The sequence below is a fragment of the Thunnus maccoyii genome, chromosome 14 (assembly GCF_910596095.1).
Source record: "Thunnus maccoyii chromosome 14, fThuMac1.1, whole genome shotgun sequence".
Taxonomy (NCBI): domain Eukaryota; kingdom Metazoa; phylum Chordata; class Actinopteri; order Scombriformes; family Scombridae; genus Thunnus; species Thunnus maccoyii.
In genome coordinates, this window is record NC_056546.1 from 7,921,125 (window position 1) to 7,946,168 (window position 25,044).

At 38.5% G+C, this 25,044-nt stretch overlaps 1 long non-coding RNA gene across 3 annotated transcripts in view; it reads right to left on the reverse strand.

The window, feature by feature from the left end:
- The window catches only part of LOC121912205, a 66,811-nt gene extending 44,399 nt beyond the window's left edge, over positions 1 to 22,412 (reverse strand). For 2 of the 3 annotated variants that reach the window (XR_006100027.1, XR_006100026.1), the window contains exons 1-3: positions 22,241 to 22,412; positions 14,822 to 14,911; positions 11,211 to 11,361 (exon numbers count right to left, since the gene is read on the reverse strand). This is a non-coding gene — a long non-coding RNA (uncharacterized LOC121912205). Of the gene's footprint in view, positions 1 to 11,210; positions 11,362 to 14,821; positions 14,912 to 19,237; positions 19,359 to 22,240 lie in introns of all 3 variants that reach the window. The other variant, XR_006100028.1, reaches the window with a different exon arrangement.
- Between the last annotated feature and the right edge of the window lie 2,632 nt (positions 22,413 to 25,044).

A 25,044-nucleotide genomic window follows, 5' to 3' on the forward strand; every position in this document is an offset into this window, starting at 1 on the left:
AGTTTTGGAAAGCACAGACAAACAACGTCTTTAAGATTACTACCGACAGGGGCACAGATTAAAAAATGTTCTTATGTGTCGTTCTGGAGTCACATGGTCAAACAACTTATTTGGTCGTTTAATTTGGATTACTTGTTTATTCCAGACCTTTCAACCCCATCTCATGGTCTTCATCAGTGAATGTAATGGTTGAGACCATAAAATCAGTTGAAACAGTTTGAAAACGCTAGCAAGTGGACTTTGAATTGACATTATTCTCTTCAAACATGCTGATTCTGAGAATTTTCATGCTCACTCAAAAAGTATTACAGAGGATTAAAGATAAGTAAAATGACATTTTCAATAGTGTCACCCCAATTACTACAACAAACATCAATACTACCACTACTTGTAGAAATACTACAACAAATGCTTTGACCCCCACCACCATTATGCCTGCCATTAATGCCTCACTTTACTCCACTACTGATACAATTTATGCATACTTCTGCAGATATTACAACCTCTATTTATATTACTATTACCGGTGTTACTACTGTACCATGACAACTGCTACTAATAATTACATTAGTACAAGCATCACTGCAACACTCCAGGCAATAAACGAAAACATCTCTTGGCTATAGGCTGCATGATCTTACATCCTCATTATAAGCTGCATGATCAAAACACAGTCAAACAGGACTGACAAGCATGCCAAACCATGAACATGTCAGTGTGATGGAGGGAAAAGAGTGGAATTCTGGGATAAATCTGTTTACAGAATTTCTGATGATACAGGAAGACAGCTCTACAGCTGTATTGCAGTTCTGCTGCAGTTTGTTATTATTAGAGATATCCACAATATATGTCACAACACTGTGCATAATGTCTTGTCAATACTTTGAAGTCAAGTTTTCCTTATTGTCATCAAGACAAGTTCCAATATGTTATCTCTTCTTGCCATTTCTGAATGCTTCTTTATTACCTCAGTCATTATAAACACAGATCAGATAAATTGACAAGACATTTCCGCTAAAGATAACAAATACACCTGGTGGCTGAATATTGATGTTCACTCACACACAGTGGCTAAATGTTGATGATCATGTTTATGGAAAGTCCTAGAATAAAAGGTACCTGCCAAAGCTTGTCATTAATGCCAGGTGTCAAGCAATATAAAGAAAACTGTTAAATTTTAAACATAGCTTTAAAATCACGCATCTCTCATTCTCACACTTTTCAAAGATATTTTACAACCCAGAAGGTATTTCTGCTTCGCTTCAAGGCAACCTGCTTCTTAAAAAATATTTCTTATCCTTCTTGTAAAAGTCTTCGTTTTTTTTCTCCCGGCATGTGTCTCAAGGGCAAATTGTAGAAGCATGAAAAGGTTAAGAATGCTTTGTCACAATTATAAATATTTATTGAATGGACTCAGACTCAGAAGATGTTTGGCAGTTTTGAGGGTAACCGAGGCACACACAGTGTACTGTATTAAACCATAGTTTCCAAAGTTCTTTGTCAACACAAGCATACAAAAAGAGAAAAGACAAAAACGGCTGTCTTTTGCATGTATTTTTGCCGTAAATGCCGTGAAACTATGTGGCAACAACCAAGAGCTTATATGTTTGACCGAGCAAACTGATGAGTTTGTGTCTTTCTTATCAGTCATCAAGGAAGAAATGGCTGCTCTCGGCTACTTGTTTATCTAGTTCTTTATATCCTTTGGTTTTTGTTGTTTTTATTTATTTATTTACTAAATCCTGATTACATTAGCTTTGAAGCAGTGACTTCAGATTTAATGATTTATTTGTTAATATCGATAACACTCAACACAACACAAAAACCTTTTTGCTCAGTCTGAAAGGTAGAATTCCAATTTGGACATACTGTAAGATCTCATTATCTGGTGATACATATCTAAATAATAAAGAATGTGAGTTGGAAACAGTTGTGTGTTACACGTTGAGACAGAAACTTTAAAAAGCAATGGTACAGTACATCACACTCATAACTTTTTTAGTAGGTAAGCATTCTTCTAGTTAATTTGATTATATCCCTAAAGACAGTTTTAACTGTTGTACATCAAGAGCCAATGTATTCATGCATGAAGCCCGGGTAAATGATGGAAAATATTATGCATTGAGGGTAAAGTGGTCCAAAATCATCACAACTCCAACTGCAAACGTATTCACATTTCTTAATTTGTGAATTATCACAAAGTTACCGAGATGAAGTTTAGAGTCTTGGAGGCTACATACAGTCTAAAATGTAGCATCGTGAGAGTTCAAGAGTGCAGAATTTGTGAGGTATGCACCACTACGGTATACTAGCCAGCTGCCTAGTGTGAACATGTGCAACTGCTGAAGAATAGCATGTGTGTTTTAACATTTCCCCCCCCAAAAAATAAACGTGAAATAAATCTCCATGGCTAAAGTACAGTCAATACAATCTTCTTTACTGTTACATTAATGTCAACTTCTGTTCAGAGAGTCAGCTAAAGACTCCAGTCGTCCACATTTAATTATAATGAAGGGGCTCAACTTGACCCCACCAGCGTTAGTCACTGTACATTGAAGTTCCCATTACTAAATTACACAAAATAATTCATAATGTCATTTATAATGGCAACTCTCTGGATCAAAGGTGTGAAAGTGGAATACAATATGAATGTATTTGATTTTCAACACCCTGGCAACGGTTAAGACAAAATATCTGAAGACTAAATCTAAACTTTACATCATCTCCTGATATCAGAGGGCATTTAACTTGAACTGCATTACATTTGCATTATTCCATCTGTGATCTCTGAGGTGGTAAATGTTTTTCCAGGCATTAACGCGTCATCAAAGTGTCCGAAATCCTAGAGGGTTTGATCCTCTGGATCTCTGGAGGTTCCGCGGACACAAAGTCTACAATTATCTCTCTGTTATGTCAAGTGCGCTTGAGCCAAAAATTGCTTGCCTTGGATTGTTCAGAGCTATCAGGTTCCCATGTGAAAACACAGGGACTATGACATCACTGCGTCACTTAGCTAGCTAGCTACCTCACACACACCAAAAACACACATGTACACACACACACACACACTAATCCTTGGTCTTAAGGATGTGAGGCCTACATAGACCGTTTGTCTGCCTCACTCTCCACTGACTTCCATTATTGAACTAACCAGGGGGTTCGGGGAAATGCAGTACCCTTGAAATGTGTCACCATAATGGCGCCAGAACAATCAAAATGTGTCATGAGAATATACTTCAGTTTTTCATGAGGGAAAGATTTTGATGTTCTTTGATGAAACCAACTACTGACAAATACTTTTGTTCTGGACTGAGTTTTGCGAAAAAAAAGATGTGACCTCTGCACAGCTGTAGATTTTACTTTTACTCTACATACTAACAACACACAATACAGAAGAAAGACACTCCATAAAATGTATCAGTATATCAGTATCACTGAATTAAATCAGTGTCTGAGGTTTTAACTGACCAACATCCAGTATTTGTATTGAAGTCGCCAATAACTGATATTTTGTATCAATTTTAACCATCTTTAAATTAAACCATTTTTAAGCCCAAAACATTTGCTACTGCTACAGCTAATACTTCTAATACTTTTTTTAATTTCTTTTGAAACAAGTAGTAAATTGAAAGAATTCAATGCTACGGTACATTAAACTGAACAAATCAATTTGAAGAAATGTTCACTAGGATTGTACAGCACCAGTCAAAAGTTTGTCTGTTGAATGAGAAAGTGTGTCCAAACTATTGACTGAATGTCCCCATGTACCAAAAAAGTTGTTGCGGTTCACACCGGTTACAATTAACGTTTACAGGAAAAATGTGTAAAATCCAACCTCTACCTGATAGTTACTTCAAACAATGGATTCATAAAGCTTTACCTTACCATTCAGTAATTAACATATATCTTTAAAATCATAACATCAGCCTAACATGTCAGTCTCAGTGAAAATTAAACATCTCAATCACAGTGAAACAAGGAACAAAATAACTGAAAAACACTAAAAACCCCAGAACAACTGAACTGAATGTAGTGAAAGTTCTTAAGGTGTCCTGAATGAAAGATGATGGCTTTGATACAAAAATCATTATTCTCTAAATTATAATTGGGACATTTTTATCACAGAACAGCCCTCCTGTGTCAGTGTAGGTCTCATCTATCGGCCTGCTGTTACTTTTATTAACAGCTTCATTTCATTACACAAAGTGGAATAATACCATCTAGGTTTAAGTTTTACTTCTTAGTATGACTTTAAACTTTAATTGTTACAATCATCAATTATGCTGTTTATTAAAATCTGACATACCAACAATGTGTGAGGTGCAACAGTAAATAGAGTTTAATAAATTTGTGTGTTATCTATTGTATTTCTTTATCTATAGAAAGGTTTAATAGAAAAAGAAAAATCAATCCCACACACTTGTTTAGATTATCCCAGTACATTTAGTTTCTAATTTTTCCTACATCTCAACAACACTGGAAAATTTCTAGGGGTATCATATATTTAAAATAATACTGACATGACCTTGTGTAAAACTAAAGAGGAAGCTAAACCAATGTTCTATCAAACCATAATTCATGATCTTACAGAGGTCATTATTCATTCCCTCTTCATCTTAACACTGACAGTTTCCCTACTCTTTAACTGCCACCATCAACCGCAATGTAATAACACCCACTTTCATAAAAAGCACACACACAGTAATAAATTACTAAGCAAATGCAAATAACACATTAAACTATACTGCATGAAGTTCTATCACTATCATTGGAAATTTGTCTTGTTAATGCTGCCGGTCAGTGTTTGTATCCTGCTTTAAACATACAACGCCAACTTCCTACTGGTTCACTCATTGTCAGCCTAGAAACATCATCGTGAAATACCTAAAAAAACTTACTGTGAGAAACAATAATGGCAGATGCATGTCAAGCTTGTTCAAGTTTACAATCACGAGCGTCACTTTGGATAAAACTTGAACATGTCTGATTTCACGATGAGCTCGTGAAGTAGCTCTAGAGTCAATGAGACTGATCTAGATGGTTTAAATGGGAGAGATAAATTACTCTTCAGAAGTTGTTTTATAACACAACTTTATTCGTACAATATAGATTGACGAGTGACCCTTCTCTGCAAAGGAAGTTCTGCTTATTCCAATCATGAACTTAAAGGTCCAATGCGAAGAATTTAGTGGCATCTAGCGGTGAGGTTGCAGAATAGCCCCCCCCCCCTTCCAAGCATGTAGGAGAAACTACGGTGGCTGCGAAAAATGCAAAAGGCCCTCTCTGTTTGGTTTGTCCATCCTGGGCTACTGTAGAATTATGGCTGTACAACATGGTGGCCTCCATGGAAGAGGACCCACTCCCTATGCAGATGTAAAGGGCTCATACTAAGGTAACGAAAAAAACAATAATTCTTATTTTCATGGGATTATACACTAATTAAAACAAACTTATGAACATTATATTCCATTTCTGCCCAGTCCATTCTGCTAAATACCACTAAATTCTACGTACTGCACCTTTAAGGAATAAAATAACTCAGTTAAAGTGTTTCTTACTTATCTTACTATCTATCTACATACTGTATGAGACGTGAACACTGTCATTTTTTTCTTAATTGTGCTTATTTGGCACAATTTCAATAGTTTTATGGTTCAATCATCACAGCATCACTGTGCTGTATGTTTCTTAGAGAAAACAGGTTAAACTACTGCCACTTCATTAGAAACATTAAGTTTTTATTAGAAGTACTCTAATTTAAGTTGAGTTAAACTTTCTCTAAGCTGAGCTGACTAATTGAATACACAGTAGATTTTCAGCAGTGGGTCCTGGGCTGGTTTGGCAACGTGATACTTTGAATGTGATCTTTAACTTTAACAACACACTGGCTTACGTTCGCTCACACATACACACTCGTTGTCTGTCTATTGGCTTTGATAAAAAGGCTTGGAGGTGGGGAAGAAGGGGTAGCGGAGTGTGTCAGCTCCTGGAGTAGACTCACTGTGCTCCGAGATGCACTGGGCCATTACACCTGACCTCTGACCCCGGCAGGCACCCTGAGGTGAAATGACGCGGGCCTGGTCTCACTCAGCTGGAACCAAAAAGAGGAGGAAGGCACAGGGTGACTGTGTGTGTGTGTGTGTGTGTGTGTTATTAGTAGGCACATATATGTATATGTGTTTTAGTGTGTTCAGACATGCACTGAAGTGTGAGTAGTGTTCATGCATCCCACCCTTCACATACACAGCCACACCAGCAGCCCAGACACAGAGCTGCAGGCCTGTCTTGTGGCTATGCAGATGTGATGGGGGGTGTAAAATATAAATTTTAATCACAGCCACCTCCCTCGAATTACCATCCAGTGACCCTGACGAGGATCTGTCTGCAGTTGGGATGGAGCCCAGGAATGACAGTGTACACATACAAAAACTATGACCGTCTTTTTTGCATGACTTCACACGTAAACATATTACAATATAACAGAATACAAAACCCTTGTCTGATTTGGTTGTTTTTGTGCACAGTGAGTTGCAGTATCATGAAGGTTTTATACATTTAAGCATGGAGACCGGTAAATCTCATAAAAGGTATAATGTACCCAAGAAATTTTAAGACTATAAAAATTAAGCTGTTGTCAATGTAGCTTTCATTATGAGCCTATTTTGATGTTTAATGAAGAGGTTTTCTCACAGTAGGTTTCTGTGGATAACAGGCCAAATTTGTTCATTTTTAATGTCAGTTGAAATATTTCCAGCAGCTACAACTGAGTTTTTATTGCAGTTATGTAAAAGATCAACAATAAAGGTTGTTTTTTCCATTCTCCCAGAATCAAAGAGCATGGGCATCACAGATTCATCATTTTGAACCACCTGCAGAAGATGAGACGAGTACTCTATACACCACCAGAATGCACTGCGACCACAACAGAAGGACTTGTACTTTTTATTGACAGAAAGAATTCTTGTTCTGGTAATAATGAATACATAAAATCTGAATGAAACAAGTTTATGCCATCACGCGAGTTTTACCAGTCAAGTTCTTCCAGTTATAGATGGTTAAAGGTAGGGTTAGGGCCCTGGTAAGAGTCAGGCCAGGTGCTCACCAGACAACCGGAGAGCTGATTTGGCTGTAGGGTCACTACGGACCCTCATTTCCTCACACCTGCTGTGAAAGGGTCACCATGCCACTGTTTACTCGCTGTCCAATGTACCCAACGTTTGCATAGGACATCCTGATTGTTGTCAGAAGAAAATTTGATATTTTTGTATGCAGTGTTGTTGTGTGAACAGACAGAAATTATAACTGAGTAATGCTGTGTGTCCACTGATAAAATAACCGTCAAGTCTGTCAAATGAAGGTTGGATTTGTGCATAAAATAAGAAAACTTTCCTCCTGAGACTCATGGGAAAAAAAGTCTCTTGGGCATAGTCCACTAGAAAAACACCCCCAGGATGTATCGGACATTAGAGAATGAAAATACCGGAAAGACAAAGAAGATGCGAGGATGGATTCTTCCTTTGGATCTGTGCAAGTAAACCCGCCAACAAACTGTCAGATCACTCTGCAGTCACGCAGACACATTACCATAAACACACACACACACAGACACAACACTTCATTTTAGGGATTCCTAATTAGTGAGGAGTGTCTCCATCCTCTGGGTCCACATGCCAGTCACCCACGGTTGTGACGAGTCTGTCCGCATTAGCATGACCCTCCTCCTCCTCACTGTCCACTCCACTGCTCAACACACAAGCACTCAAGCATGGACACCCTGCTAATTATGGCTTAATGTGTGTGTATGTGTGTGTGTGTGTGGACATGTAGGAACACACACACACAATCAAAGGAACATGACTCGATGGCTGACACTAACAGTCTGCTAAGAATATAGAAAAAAATGCCATGTGCAAATGTTCTCAATTCATTACCATGGCTGGTCTGTTCTTGGCAGCAATTAAGGACAAAGGATTATAAAGTAATAACTGTGCTTGATATTGCTATTGTCTATTCAATTATATCATTTCATTTATAGCTATATATATATATACACTCAAGCCTTTTTTGGTCCTTGTGGTCTTTCGAATTAAAAAAAAACAAAACAACAACATCCATTTACCTCTATTTGGGTATGCATTTCTTTTTTTTCATTGCTTTAACAATTACTTCTTTATTATGTGTTGATAGAAATGTATTATCGTTTTATAGAAAATTATTTGGACCTGATGTTTTTACATGTTCATGTTAAGTTGTTTTACATGTTTGCATTGTTATATTTAACTCAGTAAACTAACTAACTAGTTAGACTAAATAGACTTTTTCAATCATTTCATTTAAATCGAGTAGTATGTTCAGCCATATACACAGGATATACTCACATGTATGACTTACATTTTGAAATCAATTAAATTTATACCTCAAACTTTAAATGGTATGTTCAAAACGTGGGGAATTTAAGTGAATCTCTCAGATTTGGGCTCAGAATAATTTTTAAAAAGCATAATCAGTTATATGGAGTAAAAACAACTGATTACTGTAATCACCACCATAATACAGCCAAAATCTGACAATGGGGTTGAAAGGATCATTACAAACTAATTGCCTTGTTTACCTCACATCTATTCTCCTTCAGAGGCATCGACGGGTCAAGACAGAATGAAAATACACTTAATGAGGGAAAAAATATTAATTAAACTATTCAATTAATGACATTTTTTACAAAAACATATACTATATATCAATAGAGAGAGTGTTGGCTCAAATAACACATTAGAACCACTTCCTTCTGAATTAAAAAGCCAAAAAGTTTGCCCGCTCTCTCTCACACACACACACACACACACACAAACACACACACACACACACACACACACACACACACACACACACTTATAAACCTACACACTCATCATATCACTGCTGAAAGCCGCATATAGGGGGAAAGTTACAAAATAGGTGTTGACATTCATATGTAAATACGATCCAAGGCGAGCTTGCGTCCACAGGCGCCCACACGCTCCTTTGTTCGTCTCCAGTCAGATACACTCACCCAGAAACAATGAGGGGGAGAGGAGGAGGGAGGGGGTTCGGGGTATGTGACCAATGCCAACCCACCCTCCTACCAAAGGGGGGTCACACCAGGAGGGTCAGAAGACAGTGAAGAGGGGTGAAAGGTCAGCAGCACAAGAGTGTGTTTGTGTATATGCGGTTCTAACTATTGTTTCCCACCAGTGTGTGTGTGCGCGTCTCATTTCCCAGTGCTTACATCACTCAGTAAGAGATCCCATTAGTGCTCCTTTAACCAAAATGCCAATAAAATTACCAACAATCAAAACTAAATTAGATAGTTATGCCCTAACTTAACTCTTAAATTTGTATACTAAGGGAATTATACAATCGGGGAAATCCAAGGGGAAATGGCAAGAGGATTACGGATTTGTAACTAAATGCAACATACAATAGCTTTTCTGTCTAATTCAATCGATGTAAAGGCGGGTTTAAGTGAGCAGGAATTTTCTCACATGGTGTAAATGGCCACGTTACCGCACGATTATGAAAGTCATTTGGAGAGGCTCTAAACATCTCCAAGCAATTTAGAAAATACTCAAGGACACATGAGGTAATCGCTTCAGGGTGCCAACTGGCTTCAACATGACAGTTGCGATTAAAAAGATTTCCAGATACCACACGTCCACGCACACACACAGAAAATATACACTTCCTGCACATGTACACGTATAGATTCATGCAAATAAACACACATGTGTGCGTATGACACATGCATACACACAACTTCCAACTTCTCTCACATCACTGGTCTGATCTGACCTCCCTTCCTCGCTGCACACATACGCTGGAGCTGATTCCTTTCACACAGCCACTATGACCAGCATAAACAAGAATGACAAGTTGAGATTAATGAAGGGCCCAGCAGTGACAGACCAATTTAATTGTCAACCATGATGGCTGTTGAACTCCACCAGTGTATTTATACAAGGTTACCGTAGTGCCTTAAAATGTTGCTAATTGATCATGACCAATAAGTAATTAGAAAAACTGATAGTGTGTCCTTCCTCCACACGTGTCAAAGGCACACACTGTGACAGGGGCACTGAGGAGGAGGGGCGAGCGAGACTCAGAATAATGAGCAAGAGGAAAGAGATTTGAGATAATGTGTGATGTTTTATTGCTGGAGTTATATCAGTGAAGAAGCTTTATACTGTAGTCTCATAGGCAGCAGATAACACAGCAGTGACCAGTTTGTTCCTTTTTCATTTAGTTTCCAGTCGATTTTTTTATTCCTGACTCACTGGAAACAAGTGATGTGATTTTAAATGTGTTTATCAGTGTCTGTGTTTGATTTGGAGAAGAATGTCTAAAAATAGCCTCCGTAGGAACACAGTAATACGATGTATACAGTACATGTGGGAGTATAATGTGCAAATTCTAAGCAGAAACTGTTTAAGAATATAAAGTGCTATGTGCAGCGAGCCATATACAAAATGGTTGGGTAAAGTGGAAAATTCGGAGGGTGTGGTCAGTCATCTTACTCCGCACCTTTTAAACAGCCGTACTGATCACAGTGGCACATGACATGGTGTATATAGCTCAGTAAATGGAGAGTACCGGCTTTTTGTAAGAAAACAATGTGGTTTTGCGGAAGGTTGAGAGTGGCAACATGTAGCATGCAGTATTAATGTACCATATAACTGCTGCACATAAATGCTTAATAGTTTGAAATAGAAATACTACAAACCTACAAACTTTTACTTCATAAAATCAAAATTTATGAAGTAAATGTGCTACTAAAGGTTACAAGAATAGGACAATTTGTATTTTAAGTTACAGGCTTCCAAAAATAATAAAACAGTTCTGCACAACACTGAAACCACAAAAATGGAGAACAAACTGCAGGGAAGTTATGACAAGAAAATGGCTTAGTGGGTGCATGGGTTGTGAATCTTATCTTATATACTGTGTCTTATATATTTCATACTCTGCTGGAAAGTAAAAGGATATATTAAGGATGCAACTTACAGTTTTACACACTGACAGACATAAATAGGCTACAGCATCCAGTACCTCAACTTGAATATATGTTAAACCCATGCACATCTCTGATTGCCCTGTATCCTTTTTGTCTTCACACATTCAACCTAGGTTCAGTCACTCCTAAAAAAAAAAAAAATCTCCTTCATCTACAGTCCTACCTCTCACTTGCTCTCCTTGCCAGCGCTGGTTCGGTCCCAGCCCAGTTCCCTGGAGCTTTTACTGGGTTATTCTAACCACTGAGAGCTGACAGTGGCCTTGGCTCCCTGGCTTGACTTCATGTCCTCCGCTGGCAGCCCAGGGCCTGGCTCACTGGGAAGGAATGTGTGAGAGAAAGACAGTGTAAATAAATACTGTAGGGTTTAACAGACAGCACAGCCAGAGGAGACCCCAGTGTTAGAAAAGGAATTTTAAAAAATTGACCTTGGCGCCTGGAGAACACACTGGAAATGGTTTTAGACACCTGTTTCATTTGTAAAATGGATATTACGCACCATTTGTACTTGATATAAATAAATTATCACACACATGCAGACAGATGGACATGGGCACACACACACACACACAGTCTAGCTATATCAGATCAATGGACAAAACTGAAATTAAATGTTAAATATACACCTGCACATGTGTGCATTACATTTGTAGAAAATAATATCAAACATATGCTGGAGCTCAGAGTCTGAGTATTCTGTCTTCTGATGAGAAATATTTAATTGAACCTGTACACAGACACAGGCTGATATATGGGTTGATTATAGGAACTATACTCAAGAACGCAATAATGAGGTTCTTTGTGCATTTATTTTTTTTTATTTTTTATTTTTTCACTTCCAAAACATCACAAGAAATGTGAAGGTTAGACAAATAAGTCCGATAACAGGTTAAAAAAAGCCACAGCTTTGTTTGACATGTAATTTCCGCATGAAACAAGACAGCAAGCTGTTGTGTGAATGTGATGTTTCAGTGTTTGAGAGGAGACGTACGGAGGTGAAAATGGAGACAGAAGAAAACAGAACGGCAAAACACTGGATTCCAAATGATCCGCGTAGTGGTTTTTTTCTGGTTGTTTTTCCATTTTTTAATCAATTGTAACAATCAAGAAACAAAGTTGAGTCAAATTATGGTTCCTCTCAAAACTGTAGACATAACTGCCATTAATAATAAATAAATTCTAATCACTAGACCTAACATTGATAATAGCAATAAACAGTGCCTTGTTGCAGTCTGAATGAATGCTGTGACTAGTTGTAGCAGTCTCAACACTTTACTTTGACCACTTAATGACATCCAGTACTGCGAGCAAAACAAAACAATCCAAGTCCACTACAGCTACTCAGAGAAAGCTGAGTCACTGCCAAAAATTCATCAAGTGTCACCACCCCCATACTCAGTAACTGAGTTTTGGCTAATATATAAACATGAGACGTGAAATACAAAAAGTAATTGGCAACCAGGGAACTTTAACAATACCTTTTAACATAGCATTTTCACATTAAAATCACATATATTAGAGCTGAGATCGAACCAATATGTAAAACAGGAAGTAATAAATGACAAACACAAGTCATACTGCTTTGTTATTTTTTTTCCCCCCTGAGATTTAAGAGGAGGTTTTTGGCCCCGTGGACCTGACATAAAACAGGCAAAACATTTGTGAAGTATTAAGTGACACGTTACATTCACCTGTTTTTATTCATATTTTCATTTTGTACATAAAAAAAAACCTGAGTGGAAATGCCAAAAAATGTTGCGAAAAAGTTTTTACACTTGGCTGAGGTGGAAAAGTTGTCATATCAATAAAAATGCGACAAAGTGCAATGGAAACAGACTTCGCAATCAACTCATGATGCACATGAGCAGCATGTGACTTTAACGTCCACTGAGGAGATGAAAAATAGCAGCAGACAAAAACATTAGATCTGTGCGGAGAGAAGAGGAGACTGTAATGCTCCTCAAATGAATACATGACACTAACATAAACGTCATTTTTCCATCATTCTTTCTACATTGTTTTTCATTGTTTGAGGTTTGACTGATGCTCTTTTAATGACATCATCTTGTTGCGCCCTCTTCTTCTATCTTGATTATCCAACTCCTAATATTCACATAACATGTGGATGGAAATGTGAATTAATTCAAGTTTTCTTTCATCTGATGTCAACAAAACACATAACAGTCAGTGTTGGGACCATTATACCCTTCATTGCATTAAACCAAGCTCAATCAGGAGTAAAGTAGCAGTCAAATACTGCAAACTTTATTGCTGGTGAACCGCTTTATCTGCAGTTGGGGTGTTTCTGTTAAGTGGTTTACTCATGGCAGCAGGGCTACTCCATCACAGGACATCAGTGGTGTATGTATAAAAGCTTAAACTGAATGAGACTTAAATCAGGATATGGATACTTGAAGTGGACGTGACAGGCTCACAGTTTTTAATGCCAGCCCCGTATACCCAAATTAGGTCATGAATGGTGCAGTGGCCTGTGTGTGGAGTTCAGGAACTCGTTAAAAAATACACTTCTCCACCTGACTGTTTATGATATAAATGACAACTTTTAGTGTAAATCATATATAAACCATACTCCACATGGAGTGTGATTTCTGGGACACACTTTAAATGTCTTTGCCAAATCCAGTGTTGTGTTTGGGTTTTACACATATCTTTGCTCAGTGAGTTTATATTAAGAAAAGAAAGAAGGCGTTACAACTGGGATATGTGTAAGAGTAGATCACAGCAGAGGATTAAAATTACCTATTGTAGCACCTTTTTTGGGGACGACAAAAGAAAAAGGGTAAAATATGAGAGATCCAGACGTTGAGACTTAGTGACTGCACTCACGTTGAGCAGGATTGGAGCAGCTGAGGCAGAAATGAACAATGTGTTTTTTAGCCAAACTGCACAAAGATGACTAAAGATGTAGGATTGTTCTCTCCCAACTGAACTGTGGAAAGGTTCACAAAAGGCTGACGTGAGTTAAACTATCTGATTGTCAGCAGTCCACTTAATACTTGGAAAGGAAAGTTAGAGTGTGAACTGATGCTCGCATCTCTTCATATTTTCTGAACTGGTGTAAAAGCCTCAGAGATCACAGATAAGTCCATTGCAGCACCTTGGAATTTTCTTTATTTTTTATATTTGTTGGGCTCTTGACACCAAAGAGCTTTGTTCACTGAGTGTGACTTTTTATGTGACTCGTAACTCATTCTGTCAGTAAAGCAAAGACACAAGTTCTTCTTTTGAGTTATCAAAATCTCTGAACTCTGAGAAGGACAAAACACTGTGCAAAAAGGTACTTTTATATGAATTTATATCACTTTTGTTTACAAGATTTGTTCTCTTATACACACAGTGAAGAAAAATAAAACTTTTCTACTGCTCAAACACACACTCACACACTAACGGTGTGATTGCAGCCTTAGATGTTATAAATGCTGATTAATTAAAGTGGTGACACATTTCATTCTAAGCAGCTGATACACATCACCTAAATGTATTCCTCTGAAACATCTTTGCCAATGGGAATAAACTCACATAACTTGGCATTTAAACCTCGTTGACATTACTGATATCCTAGCAGCAAATGCGCAACGCTCACTACATTTGCATGCATCACTAAAAACGTGCGCTCAAGTATTGCTCATAACACCCCCTTATTTTTCCAAGTTGTCTTGGGGCCTGCTGTTAGCGTAAAGGCTAATGATATCTGGGGGGCTGGGTGTGTGTACGCATGTTGGTAGGGGTGTGTGTTGAGGGGTAAAAGGTGTTCACCTTATCACTTGCTGAGTTGATATGAACCTCTGCAGACACCTAGGCTGAGGAGGGAGGGTGTGACCTCACCCCTGACATAGGAGTTGGCACCTGTCACACACATTAACACACAAACACACAAATGTATAAATGAGTACTACACAAAAGCACCATCCAAAAACACTCACATTTACACACTTGCAGAAACACACACAAACACATCCTCCCCAACCCTGTCTGCCACCTCCAGCTCTCCTGTTGGCAGCCGGCTGGCAAGCACAGTGGACAGTGTCAGATGAGAGGATATACACAGGCAATGTTTCAAGGTAAGGTGTGTAACAACAGAGGAAATCAGGGAGCTGATTAAAGTCTCGTCAGGTAAATAAAACATAAGGACATCCATTATGAGAGACCCGGGTAGTCCATGTGTTAGGTTTATGTAGTAGGAATGTACAGTTACAACAGCTGCAGAGTAATCCTTTGGAGGTGGATTCACATTGGAAGAAAGTCAAAGTAATGGGAAGGGATGCAAAATTGAAAATGACAAAAAAGATAAATTAACTATCATCAGACCTCTGCAAGTCTTACTCATCCAAAGTAAACACAGTAACACTGGAAAATACTGGATTTTACAAATCATTCATCAAGACCAGAGACATTAGTTTATATCTATGGTTTGCACAATTGAACATGACTTTAACAGCAAAAAAATGTCCATAGAGCATATCTAGATGCTAAGAAGTTGCCCAGAATTACAACTTTCATGGCATAGCCACATTGTGTGCCGAGGACACACCTCAGTGCATTTTTAAAAAGATAATCTGTTTCACATTGTTGATCGTTGCTATGAGTGTTTCCCTTTGAATTGCCAATAAAAATTGGTTGTATCACCCGCTTCATACAGCTGAAGAAAAGTAACAGAGACTGAGAGGTGAAAAGTGAAAAAGATAGATGAGCCAAAACCAATTCAGTCTCCGTAGCTCTTTTGATGATCCAAAATAAGCACTTGACCAAAGCTAACATCATAGACTGGAGCTATATTTATGGTGCAGATAAAATATTTATATAGTGAGTCATAAAGTCTGGTCCTGGAAAACAGCTGCAAGGGTATTAGACACTGCAAATTTTTGGCAATTAAAATACTTATTTTTCTCTAGCAGGATAGGGTTTACTATTTAAGTATACAGCATGAAAAACAGCTTCACGCATTATCTATACTCATCATCTCTCTCACGGGTGTTACTTTTGTCATATTATGTTTTCATTTTTTAAAAGTTTTAGGTGATCTTTTTTTTTTGTCATGGTGATACTGTATGAAAGACAAAAATGCAGATTACAAACCAGCAGAGAAAATAAAGGATCGGGATATGAGTGAGAGAATGAATGCGTATTCAGTGTCACACAAAATCAAGAGCAAATATATTTATACCTAAACAGAGCTAAAAGAATGAGAAACTACCTATTTTTTGTATATGCATAGAAATAGGTGTATGGATAGACAGTCAAGCAGCAGTACATACTATAAATGAATATGGCAATACGGTATTCCACGTTTTGGGCCAATTCCAATGAATTTAACAACACTGAAAGTAACTCTTATTCCTGGGAGAAGCTGGACTTCACATGAGAAGAGATTGTCAGATATAATCACTGTTTTCAGATTTAAAGGGAGTTGGAAGAGCACCTGGTCCTGCATGGGTTTTAAAGGAAAAATTCACCACTGTAAATATGATGATTTCTTAAAACTAGGTCACCTCTATGTAGTATAAATGTGCAATTATTTTTTCAATTTGTGTCCTATGACTAGAGAAAACTGAGAAAAAGGCTGTAGATTCCTCATACTGCTCATTAGGGGGAATCCTACAACATCCAGAATGCATTGCGTATGTCTGTGAGCTACTCACGGTGTGTTTGAGACCAGCCGGTTATCAAAGACAAAATGAGCAGCATTATATATATTTACTGAGACTTATTTACAAAATGTTTTTCCTCATGGAGTCTGGATATATCGTACTGGTTTCTAACGCTAGCCGCTGTTTCTTTTACTTATTTTGGATGACGATGAGCAAGACAAGATTGTGCTCAAATAAACGGGTATTTTAAAGTCCCTATTGGAAGACCCAGATTTTACTGTCCTTGAAGGCACCACTACTGAAAATGAGGAAATATAGTTTATAGTCTAATGTAGATCTCCAAAGTCTGCTTGCATTTTGCTTCATCCCGTGGACTCTTGCCAGCAAATGAGCGGGGAGCTCTGGGTACAGGCAACATGGAGGGAAGTTAAACATTGTTCATTTGCGTAGACTACCCACATTGTAATGATACCAGGCTGGTTGAAAATCGGCAAAGTTTCCCTTTAAGTGCTGTCCAGAGTCCTGTCCTTCATCACTTGATATTTAAATCCCTCTATAGACACTTATGGATGTTTGAAGGGCAAATAAAAACTGAGACTAACCAACCTGGGATGCCTGGTTGGAAACACCAAATAATCATCTCTTGAGGTGTCTGCTTAATAGCATGAGTATGAGAAGAAAAGTTGACTCTGAGTTGCACAAATCTGACACCTTTGTCAGACTGGTTGAAAGAGAGAGAGCATTAAAAAATCTAATTAAAAAACTGCTCAACTGCCCTGCTTTAAAACTTGATCTTTAGTAAATAATGGATTGCGGCACTATCAAATACAGAGAGGTAGATCGACCTCGGTATCCCAGACTAAACATTGGCCTAGATGCAGGGATGAGTTATGTCAATTCCGGTCTATTGTTTCATGATTTTGAATGAAAAGCAGCTAATTAGAGATAAATAAATCATGGCGGGCTATCGGTGGCTGTAGGGCTGGTGTTTGGTGTCAGTTGGTAGATCCAAGACACTGCAAGGTCCAGATCAAAGTTAATAATGGATTAAATTTAGAGAAGTACTGGTTCAAGTGCTCGTAGTACACACAGTAGACACCCAGCTGCATTGCAAACAACACGTCTGGGCTTTGTTAATGCCCGCTGGCATGACAACGTTACGTATCTGTTCCTGCCGTTGGACAGTTTGTTAATATATTTTATGCACATATTCAAGGTCAAATGTATGTAGATGCAGTGCCCACTTACTTATGTCTCCTTTCTATTTTTAGTGCTACAGCATACAATTGTATCTTAGACAACAGTGTGTTTACAACTTTGAGGCAGCAGTTTAGTCCCTCTTCTGTTTCAATATGACATTGCACCAGTGCACAAAGAGGGATTCATAAAGTAATAAGTTTTGAGTTTGGTGTGGAAGAACTTGACTGGCCTACACAGACCTCAATGCAACACTTTTGGGATGCACTGTAACGCTGACTGTGAGCCAGGCCTAATCACCCAACACCAGCAGCTAAGCTCACTAATGCTCATGTGGCTAAACGAGAGCAAATCCCTACGGCCAGGCTGCACAATCTTGTGTCCATATACATTTGGCCCTGTATTCAGACATATAATGTAAAGTTGGCACGGGTAACATTAACGTTATTGTTATCATCATTATGATCCTTTTAAACATCACAGGGTAGAAAAAAGAAGCCGTCTAGAATTGGATTTTGCGAGGATAAAATGTTGTGGAAAAAGTCTGAAATGCATTTACATTACTTACACCTTTTAAAGTGGCCAAAGTCTGCATTAAAAGCATCTTTGAAGGACATCTTTGAAATGTATCCCTAGATTTCAGCACATATTCATAGACATAGACTGATATGAAAATGAGACAAAATACCACCAAGATCCAGAGGGGCGTTATGGAAATAGGGGAAGAATCAGGTCATGTTTGATATTATGCACAATTCGTACAGACGGACGGAGGACAAAAAAAGAGCATTAATGCAACTATTAAGAGGCTCTTTCCCCAGTCTTATTCATTAAACATACAAAGTTCTCACAGTCGTGGTAAATCCCCCCCTTGAGATGAAATTCTAATGTGATATTAAGAGAACTGGGACAATGGCAGCTTATTACCATGAAGCCAAGGCAGGCAGGCGGCCATGTCCTTCATATGTAAACATGAACAGAACACGTTACAAGATGCAAACTCTGACTTTGTCTCACAGCGAGCACTGAGAGTACAGCTCTCTAGAGTGCAGCAATTCTTTGGATCTGTATTCACACAGCTTCTAAGTTTGTTTGTACGAGCGGAGGCTGAAATTGCAGCTTTAGTCTTGAGTGAGGATCGACTCTCAAGAAGCACTCACGCTACATTAACCAGAGACGAGGCGAGGGCATCCAGCTGGTTACACAGTTCACCTCACCTGACATTGTATGTGCATAAATGTAAATTATATACAGCATATTTTTGTTTTTATAAAGGTATGAAGCTATTCAACCAGACCTCACTGTGGTATGGTACCTACTGTATAGTTTTCAAATATTTCTCATTTACATCTAGTATAAATTACTCTGTATGTGGATATGAACTTACACAAAGCAGTGTGAGCCACCGCAATAATTTCCCAACCTCTCGTCACTTTTGGAGTGAAAAGTTTATCACCTTGGAAACACATCTACAAGCAACACGTCTCATTCCTCACCATCTTCCAACTCTAAAAAAAAAAAAAAAAAAAAGCCAATTAGATGAAAACAAACACATGCTGTTTGAGAATTTGGAGTAGCATACAAATCCCACAAAGTATCACCGCTGTAAAGCCCTCTCAGTGTGGGTTTAACTTAATTTACCAAACATCTGTTGTTATCATGTTTCATGAGAAGTGCAAAGAAATGTTGGCCAAAGTACACAACATTTATAAAACTTAAAGCTGCATTCATCAATATGTTTTTTTTTTTAATCAACAATGGATCAAATGATTTAGTATAATGTGAAAGCTGTCACTCGTAGAGAGAAACCTAGAGAGAATTATTACCCGACTCTGCAGCTCACAACTCCATGGGGCATTTTAGAATCTTTTAGCTCATTGTTTTGGTTTTTCCGGCCTGAAACTTTACTGTGTTTGTTCATTCTCACCACTCGTATCAATCTCATTTCCAGACGCAGCGAGAGCCAAATATTCCCCTCAGGAGTCGGTGGAGACTAAATGCAGAGCTAAAAAGAGTGGGAATTTTTGACTTACTGTTTATTTATCAGGTGGCTAGAAACATGATTCCACCAGAATAACATTTCTCTGTGTTTGGAATATTAATTTTATAAGGTGATAATATGCCAATGTTGTGTTTCCAGCTCATTGCATGACCCCCAAGTGACCAAAAAAAAGCAGGTTTGAATTTAAATATGAATAAAAAGTTGGATTTGTCTATTTTCACACAATTTTTTGTTTTGCTGTCAGAATTATTGTGATTACTTGATTTGAAAATGAAAGGTTTCCTATGCTAGGTATGTTGAGATTGTTTTTTTTTTTCTTTTAGCACAGGAGCACTTGGCCTCAGCCTCAACCTGCTTTGTTGTCAGACAGAACAAATTGTGTTTTTTGGTTTCCTGTTTAGGTTGAACACGAATTAATTTATTACTGTCTCTGACAAATGTTTGCACAAATACCATTTCCATCTGTAATTTGGTCTCATCCAAACCTGTTTTGGATCCATGTTTGCCAACTGCTCTGCCATTCCTGCTCTCTCATGATGGATGACTTCCTGAAATCCAAACTCCCGCCTCTTCAGTCCATTGATAGTGTTCTGTGTTCTCCTCATTGCCATACATCTGTTTTACCCACCTCATGTTGCTTCCCTGACACAGTGTTAAAGGGAAACTTAGGTATTTTTCAACCTAGACTCTATTTTTCCATCTTTTTGTTTCTAAGTGACTAATAGGTACAACAATTTTTGAAGTATTGAGCTAAAGCATTTCAGCCGGCAGGTGCTAAACTGGCTGCAATGTAATTTGATGAGGCAATAGCACCCTGTCAATGTACCTCCACTAAAAGTGCTTGTTTTTGCCACCGACAGGCTCAGATTGTTATTATAAATGTCTGGCAACATTATTGAAAGGACCATACAGAGAAATAAAAATTAAAGATTTTTCTTTACCTTTCGGTTGATCCGACCAATCAAAATCTTGCTCAAGGGGAGTCTCGTTCTGAAATCTCAGTATTCAGCCATGACGTTGAAAATCTTTTAGATAACACCAAACTAAGCTTTCTGTGCTCCAACACAAAAAACCCTTCTCTCCAACTCTGTCATGGCTGAATATTTAGCTGATTTCAACAACAACTCAACAAACTACTAATAACTTAGATACAATAAGATGGGAAAATCGGGTCCAGGTTGAAAAATACCCAAGTTTCCCTTTAAGACAGCAGTTTCCAAGATAAAAACCTCTTAAACAGCAGTCAGACCATGTGACCGTTAACACTACATATCTAATTGCACTTTAATTGCATTCTTTTTGGTGGTGCACTACTTTTTCTCAGCAGGGTAGCCCAACCTCACCTTTCCAAGCTAAACGAAACCCTGACCCAGATACAGAGATTAGGAGCAAACATCATCTTCTCTCCTGGTCTACCAGTCTACGTCGTAAAAGGCTGGTAGTGGAATCAATGACCGTCTCCAAGTGTGATACTGACAGCCAAATGTCAGCCTGCTGTACTGCAAACCCTTCTTCCACTGCTTAATTTATTACGTTTAAATTAAATCCGGTGAAATTCAATATTTTAATTGAATGTTTAGAGCCTGAGTGTTCAGTGATAAATTTCCATTGGCGCCCTGCGCTCCGCTATCATGTTTCTCGGCCTAATTACATTTGCATAAATGATGTTCGTCATTATTATCACGGGTTGGGGAGGCACTGTGAGGGGTGAAAGAAGGAGCTGTGCAGTGTGAAGGTGCAAGGGCATGCTGAAAGGACAATGGCATTAATGATGTTTTTTTTTGTGGTGACCCATAAAAGTGATGAGGATACATGTGTCTCCAGCGTGCAGAGAGTGAGAGTAGGTTTTCATCCAAATGAGGTTTCCAAGAAGCGAGCATTGGCAATATCAAGTCTCGGTTCCTGGACAACACTGATGTGAATGACTAAACGGCAACAGCTCACCTCAAACAGAGTAGTCTGTTGAGGCAAACTATCAGCCTGAGATCAATGAAAAATAAATATATCTCATCTTGATAATGTCAGGCAAACCTAATGTAAAGACAGTACAGTTTATTATGTGTTGACCTTTACCTGTTGTTCATTTATCATAGTTACAGACAGAGAGAGCTCAAGGGAGGCTACACATTATTACATGAAGGGCAATGCACAAAGTTGTAAGATATTGGCTCTATACTGTCAAAGGCTTGCTAGCATCTCTGCAGCTAAACCATACAAAGCCTTGTTGCTTGGTAAATCCACTGCACACTACTGGTCCAGCACCAAATGGCAGAGAGACAAATCAGCTGAGAAGCTGGTGGTGGTGGTGTGGCTAAAGGGCCAGATATTTCCCTCAGGAGTTGGTGGAGAGCAAAATAGACCTAAATGGTGAATAAACATTTCACTTACATTTGTCAAGTGGGCAGAAACACGCCTCCAAATGATTGGAAATGTTGCTCCGTGTCTGCTTGATGTGTAAATAGGCAACTGTTTGCTTTAGTGGCCTCAGGATAAGGACGTTTAAAGATTAGTTCAGCCCTTCTCTCGGCCTTTTTTTAATCACTGTGGGTAGCAACCAAACAAAAAAGCAGCAGCAACCAACAACTCACACAACCACCCCTTATATACTCTCCTAGCACATGATTGAAGTGGACTAAACCACCAGTGTGGGGAGGGGGGGGATCCATATATACATATACATATAAACTTGCCCAAAAGATTTAAATAGAGACTTCAAAATACAATTTCTGTCACAAATTACCAAGAAATGACCAAGAAATTACAAAAGCAGACAATCCTGTAACTGCCAACTTCTAAAAACATCTTTTTAATCAAAAATCGACATATAATCTTACCTCTATCCTCAAACATGGTAGAAACAGGAAGTATAATCTCCCCAGCAGACCTTTCAGTCAAACTTACCTCCCCTGACTGTCATGAACTGCAGACAGATGAATCTTCCTATGTTGCACAAAGACAAACATTAATATACACATAGAAGCAAAAAAAAACAACAACCCAAAAACCCACCATGATGGCACCCTGATGACGTTTTAAAGCTGCTGATATGGTGATGTGTCTGTCACCTTGTTTTAATGATTTTTATGCCCCCTAATGGCCAAAATCATTGCATTAGCTCATCTTTAAATAAAGTGTCGACAAAGTACAGTAAAGCTAGAAAAACAATTAAAGTACAAATTGGGAAATTATGTCGGCTATCTACAATAATGTAAGCATATTTTCTTTCTAGGAAAAACTGTGTTTTAACTACAGTATGCAACAGAAATCCAACATCATGATGAGGCAGAAAATTACCACAGCAGCCCACACATTAACCCACACTGGGTCTTTGACAGACTTATAACTGATGGCAGTGGGTAAGGTGATCCCTGGTAACAGTAACACCACTTGTGGTCATATGTACACAGTGCTTCAGAGCTCTCAAGTGTGTGTCAACCACTGATGCAGGCAGGGTGTGGGAACAATATGTTCCTAAGGAGCAGAGTGGGATGGGAAGAGATGAGCAAGGAGATGAGAGACATGGGTGTTGGCCAGGGCGGCAGCTATTCCAACTTTTAAACAGATTGAGGTTACTTGAGGTTTTAAATATGGTTGTCCACAGCAGGCCTGGAGCAGGGCTCAGGCTGACTCATTCATATTCTACTGCGATCAACCCTGTTTTGTTCTACCCCACTCCTTCTCATCTCCGCTCAACTCCTGCTGATCTCATCTCCTAAAGTTTCTGTAAATAAACAGTGTCTCTTAAATTATAAATATTATCCATAAACAAAACATTTCCCCACATTAACTGATTACATTAAGGAAACACATTTTACATTAAGTGGTTTTAGTCAGATTATGGTGGATGAGTCTCACAAAGAGCAGGAGAACACAAGTGACCGGTGAAGTTGAACATCCTGCAAGACAAAAAGATTTTCCCAGGAGATGGCAGATCAAACTTGACCCTTTCTCCTAGAGATTATGTTTTTGAATACATTTTGAAAGAAACATTGCACTCCATTAATGGTAGGGAAAGTCAGTAGATTATATGTTAAAAAAGTCACAAGTGACTTGAAACACGAGACAGGATGTGTTTATATTATCAACATTTCATTGAAACCACAATCTTTCCCTAACGTTAACCAAAGTGCTTTTATCTCCTGAACCTAACCGCATGGGACTCAGGATGCAAATCCTCATCTCCAGTGTCCAAGTCCTGCACTTTGTATGCAAAATCCTGCATACAAAGCACAAACACCACTTCCTACACTGGAAAAAATGTCAGATATAATCCAGGCAGCAGTTTGTTTACTCTCAACACGTAGTTGGCAAAACAAACATAATTTCTAGGAAACAAGGTTTTCCAAACTAGAATTAAAAGACATGAATACTGGACTTACATTGTCAGATGGTGAGAGAGACAACTACAATGCAAAACAAACCTGTATCTGGTGAATGTGTAAATAGGTGACCGTTTGCTAACATGTTAGCCTTTAGCATTTAATTTGGCAGTGTATCAAAACTTTTTCAGCTACATGCAAGATCAGGGCTAAAATAGAGAGGTTTCTTGGCAGCCATCATAGTGTTTAGGAGATCTGTGATGCAACTGAAGCCTCTGCATGATACTGTAATTTGCAGTCATGTTCTATCGCAATACAGTAAAATGAAAAGATGTTATTTTTTGTTTCCAGTTTGGGGTAACACTTTAAGTGGAACAAATGGGTGAATTCACTTTTGTAAGCTATATTTTGTGTGAGATATGATCTGCAATGTATCCCATTCCCGGCACACTAATGGAATAGAGTTCTGAGTTTTAAAGGGACAGATTTTTCAGCATGACATCAGCACAGGCTCTTGTTTGTCTAACGTCCGCTGCCTCTTGATTAAAAGCCTGCTCAGATTTTCACCCGGACGACTTCTCAAGAGGAGTAGCCTGGCTTTGGCGACCAGATCCTATTAAGAACTGCCTTGTAAGAGGTTTTCTCCTCTTCGCTGCGGAAATAACTGCCGTAATGTCTCCCCTTCTTCACCACTTTGGAATGCTCTTCTCTGCCTCCCCCCAGCCCCTCTCAGTTTCCGTCTCTTTCTTTCTCTTTGCTCTCATGCTGAGAAAAGTAAGTGAGAAAAATTATTAAATCATATTTTGTGGGGGTGGGGGCTGGGCAGGACAGACAGGGGCTCTTAAAACAACACTAGGTACATCGTCAAAAAGC